The sequence below is a fragment of the Nelumbo lutea genome, chromosome 6 (assembly GCF_056320005.1).
Source record: "Nelumbo lutea isolate HS-2025 chromosome 6, American lotus-T2T, whole genome shotgun sequence".
Lineage (NCBI taxonomy): Eukaryota > Viridiplantae > Streptophyta > Magnoliopsida > Proteales > Nelumbonaceae > Nelumbo > Nelumbo lutea.
In genome coordinates, this window is record NC_142689.1 from 40,015,316 (window position 1) to 40,021,315 (window position 6,000).

Genomic DNA, 6,000 nt, shown 5'->3' on the forward strand with positions numbered 1-6,000 from the left:
CTTTATTTATTTCATAGAAAGAAAATTAATTGAAACCTAATTTCAGTGTTTTATTTTTCCATTTTTTTCATTCGTGGCTAATATTTATTTCATAGAAAGAAAATTAATTGAAACCTATTTACGGGCCAGGTTCAGGCCGGTTTTTGTCGCTGTTTTAAACATTTAGGCCTGAGCCTAAGCCTGGCCCAATCATCGGGCCTAAGACTAGAGCCCAAGTCTGATCCTCCTATAAAGCCCGAAGTCTAGTCAGAAATTTGGAAAAAATCTTTTTTTCTGTTTTTATTCAATAAAAAACTATTGCATTTATATTAAAAGGCCTCAAAACCCAAAAATAATGAAAATTTTTACTATAGTTTGAAAAAAGAGAAGAAGAACAACGAAACATACACACACTCATGATCGAACTTGACCCAGAAAAAGCCGAACCTGTTATTTTGGGTCCAAGCTTGAGCTTGTGAGCATAGATTCATGTCCAAGCCTAACTCAAAACAGACCGGGTTGGGCCAGCCTGTCGGGCTACCCAACGCCATTCCAATCTATTGCACTATCAATTTTTGACAACATATGAAAACAAAATACAAGACTCAAGTAATTAATCCATCCTCTAAACTAGGGGTGAACATTTGACTTATTCGAATAAAAACCGAATTGAATACACCAAAATTTTAAAATCAAAATTAAAAAATGTAAATGAAATCAAAGCTAAAACTTTAGATTCAGTTTTCAATTATTTTAGTTGAAACCAAATTTAATTATAATATATTATATTTTAATGTATAAAAGTATAATATTATATATTATGTGTGTATATATATTGTATAATGAAATTCAATTAATTAAGTTCTTTTTAGTTAATCAAATTTCTAATTTCGAAAACCTATACCAAAATTGAAATTCTCAAAAAAAGAATAAATCAAACTGAATTAATAAAAAAAAAAAAACTAGAACCAAAATTTTTTATTTTAACTGAATATTGTTCACCCCTACTCTAGATCAACTCAAGGCCAACAAAATTATATGTGGCTCAATCCCTTGCACAACCCATTTCTCCCAAAAATATAAACATAAAATGATTAACTATATATGGCATGACTTGCCTGTTCAGCCCCTAGACCAATTCTAGCCCATCATAGCCAACCAACACTAGTATACACATACTATTAATTAACCAACTTGAGTTGTACCATCCAAACCAAATCTACAGCCCATATCTCCACAAATCTAGCCCAAGCCCATGCATGACTAAGACTAAGTCCAAGTCCACCCCCAGCACAGCCCACTTAATTTATTTAATTAAACTTAATTTAATTATTTAAAATATTTTATTAATTAATTTTGAAGTTATTACTTTATTATAAAATAAGTTAAATAAATATATCATTTTAATTAAATTTAATTGATGGTATTTGATTATAAAATAATATAATTAGTTAATTGAATAACGGAGAAGGAAAGATAGAGAAGAGAGAGCTGAGAAAGGGAGAGAGAACACCCAAAAAGAGGAGAGAGGGTGAAAGATAACAAATAAAGGATTAAAAAGTAATAAATATAAAATGTCATCATTACATTTGTCTTGTCACTTTAAAAAGAAAAATTTTAATAGGGTTCACATAAGTAAATAATCAATTCGCAAATGGATTAAAAAATAAATAGAAAGAGTTGAAAAGTAATAAATAAATTAGAAAAAAGTAATAAATAATGTAATAGTTAGTATTCTATCACTTATCTGCTTGCTTTCGGACCTCTTGTGCAGATCTCCACAACATCCATTGGTGGATATAATAGAAGTATTTTTATGGTTAATGGCAGTTAGAACCAAGGTTTTTAAAACCGATCCGGAAAATAAACTGGTTAGGGGTCCAGTTCTCGGGTTGAACTGTTCGATCATTTGAATTGAAGATATGACTCATTCTGATAAAAATTTAAAAAAAAATAAAAATCAGCCAAACCATTAAATGATTAGGCCACCTGAATCAATGGTTTTCTGACCAAATCAATAGTTTTGGGGGAAATAATGGTTCTGGGGTAGGCCCGACTGATTCTCGGTTTTTCTGGTCTAACCGTCCGGTCCGATCCAGTCTGACTTTGTAAACCATGGTTAGAACAATCTTATATGAGTCATTTTGGTTTGCATGAAGTATTGGAGTACTAGAGAAGCAGTTATTGAGAAAGAGAAATTGTTAAATTAAAGGTCCTTAATTTTTTAAACATCTTGAATTTAGTTCAATATGAGTTCTCATATGGTCTCTCCCTACTGAAATAATGTTTCTTCTCTATTGCTTTGTCTACATCTTTTCTGGATAAACATTGGTTTATTGGTTGGTCTGATAGATGACTTAATTTCTGTCTGTAGTATGGTTAAAGTGCCTTATAGAAAAGCTTTGTTTGAACTAGTTATCATGCGGGTAACCTTTTAAGAAGTTAAGAGGAAAGAGAAATAAAGAAAAGCCATTCTACATATAAAGAAGCATGTTTAGCAGCTGTTTTTGTTTAAGATTTGATGAGCTTCAAGGAAAACATCAAAGCTCTTTAATTGAACTTTGTGAACAATATTCAAATGTTTTCACATGATTAATTGCTATTTTTGTGAAGTTTCGTTCCAAGTAGCTCATGTAGGTAACCTTCTAAGAAGTTAAAAGGGGAAGAAAAAAATAGAAAAGAAGCAATTAACTCCATATAGAAAACATCAAAGCTTTCTAATCAGCTTTGTAAATAGTTTTACATATTTTATTTTACTATTTTTTTCTACACATAAAGAGGTTATTGTTAATACTTTTTCGAAATATTAAAAATTAATGTTTCAGTAATTACTGAGAATTTTCGATAATTTTCAGTGGAAATTAATTTCAGTAAAAATCACTTATACTGAAATTAATAATTAAAAAGCATTGAAAAATTATTGATATATTACTAAACTATTGTATATTTTTCAATATAATCATTGAAAAATAAAACTTCCACTTCAGATATTTATGACAATTTTTCTACAATATCATTTTTTTAATATTTTCAGTAATTAGTTATTGATATTTTTCAAAATATGAATATGTAAATATTTATTGATATTTGTAGATATTCATTGAAATTTTTCAATGGAAAAATCATTTCAGTAAAAATCAATGATTAATATTTATTAGAGAGATATTATTAATTATTCATGTGAGTAATTTACTGGAATTGAACTATTCTTATTTAACAATAAATATCATTATTATTATTATTATTTTTCTTTTTTTTATTTAACGGTCAACTATCAATAGCTTACCTGAACTTTATTTAATGCATTTTTTAAATTTAATTATTGATTTTTAGTAATTTCATTTATGTATTTTTATGAAATGATCAATTAATACTTATCAAGGATTAATTAATTATTTGGATCAATAATTATTGAAAATTTAATAATTAAAAGTTATTCAATAATTACTGATTGTAGTACTTAAATTGTGGTGAATTTATCTCTTGATTTTGAATTATTTGTGTATTTTGTGATTTATTTTGTTTAATGATATTTAGTGCTTAAATTGTGGTGCATTTTGTGGGTAATTTACTAAAAATTAGTAATCTAGGCCACAACCCAAACCCAGATTACCTTAACCCAAGCCTAGACATTGGGCATAGACCACTCCACCCTAGCCTAGCCCATACATAGGCCACTATCCAATCTGTCCAGGCTAGGCCCAAAGATAGGTCATACAATTTACATAAATTTGTCATGTTATTGACATTCAATATATCATTTTGATCCATTTTATCATCAAATTGGACATTTGGGTTTTGGTTTTCCCAGGCATCGCATGGGTTCCCCACGGAAAAACTTTAGCCGTTGGCGACCAACAGCCTATGCTGTTGAGAAAAATTTTGGAAATGCCACGTTCCCATGAGAATGGGTAAATTAGTAATTACATCTTAATTTATTTTTATTAAAAATCAAAGCATGAGTGTGAATAGGTGAACTGCCCAGAACGTGTCCAACCCAGAAACTGTCTCAACAGCATATGCTGTTGGGCCCTAACAGCCAAAGTTAACCCCGTCCCCAACTAGTTCTATATGTATAAAGAAAGATTGTTCACGTCACCATGCATCTCCTTTCTCTAAACCCCCTTCGTACATTCTCCTTCTCTCTCCCATCACCTTCCCACCACTTCCAATTTGCGAGGTCAGCTCTCTCTCCAATCCACCTATTCATTCACATTAGTAATGGACATGCATGAGCATTGTGACATACAGGTAATTTGAAACCTACAGTAGGAAGATATTAATAAGAGATATAAGCATTGTTAGAGAGAGAGGAAAAGACAGGGAATTTGAAACGTTCACTTGCAATTAAATCAAGGAGAGAAAAAGATATTCCATTGCATACCATGTCTCACTACCATCTAGATCTGTACAACCCTCAAAAGGAAAGAGAAAAAGAAGATAGAGAGAGGAAAAAGGAAGATACCTAGAAACTAAATCAAGTAGATTAATTAGCAACCCATGAGGATGATTTTCTCTATGGCACCCAAAGTAAATTGAAGACAAATGACTCCAAAACCTAGAAACAAAACAACAAATAATCAGTTTTGATAACAATAAAATTGTAAAAACATAGCAATTAAACAAATGACAAGAAACTTGAAGAAAAAAGATAAATGTTAAAATCCCCACAATCGGTATCATTCATGGGAGGAGCCATCCATCCGCTTCCAAGTTCCAATCCCCATTGCAGAAGTAACAGGAGTTGCAGAATCCCTTCATTTTTTGTCTCAACAATTGATCTGCAACCAACTGACGCCAATAAGCTAACACTTATTAACGTTATTCTCCACAATCAAGCATTCTTCCTTCTCATCTTCACTAAAGGTAGGTGGTTGCAATCGATTTTGAGCCTTGAAGGTTTTTTTTCCAGCTTCTTTCCTGCTACAAATACTACATTTGCCTTCTATGATTTCAGCAATTCTTTCTTTCAAACTCCTTTCTAGATAGAGCATTTCTTAAGACCCTCTCAAATTCCTTTCAGCAATTCTACAGGTACCACATTTCCATCCATAATTACATTTCTTCTAATTAAGACACTCTCTGTTATTTATCAGAGTATCTTTGATGCTCATTTCATGACAAAAGCTTGAAGAATCATTGAAGAACCAATTTCTTCATTTCTAATATTATATCATACCTGTAGATATTGTATGAATATTGTCCTTCGCAATTTCTTGGACCTAACTTTTTGTTATTATCATGTTCTATATCAAACAATTGTTGATAATAACATTTATTTTTAGCAGGTTTTCCCATTGGAAAACGGATTTGGTGGCATCCTACGCTTGAAGGAAAATTTAGAATAGCACCTAGGGTCATGTTCTTCATATTAGTTAAATAACAAGGAAAGAAGAAAAACAATGCAATGGAAATTGTATTTTTGTACATGTCAAATAGAGATACTTGGTGATGTTGCTCAAACCGAGGTAGTGCACGAATCGAGGATGGCAATCAGATAGTCTTCGCTAGCAGGCCAGGGCCAAGATTCAAGGACGAGGCCGCACTTCAAGATCTGCGATCAAGGAAGAAGTCAGAGGCCCGAGGAATTACCCCCGGGTAAGTACTTTGACGCTCAAATCAGTAGGAGGTGGTGGATGGTCGGGCCGAGCTATAGGTATGCTGGTCCAGGCTAATTAGCAGTGTGGGTGTTAGATGTCAAAAGTCCCTTACCTCGAGCATGGAGTACCTTTTTATAGCCAGAGGGTTCGTATCCTAATTGGAGTAGGTTTTCAAGGAAATCGGGGCAAAGTTCCCCGTCGTGGTTACAGGGGGCAGAGTCCTACTCCTCATCGGAGTTGTCTTCCCATCCCTATCCATTAGGTGGGTTTATCCGTGGGGTGTAGCTGACGTGGTTGGCAAGATCATGGCAATGTCGTAGCCCGGTCGGACTGTGCCGATGTGGCTGAGCTGTGACAGATGGCCAGGGGCCTCATGGCCAGTTCAACCATGTCCCCAACACCACTCCCCTAGTTTCGAAGC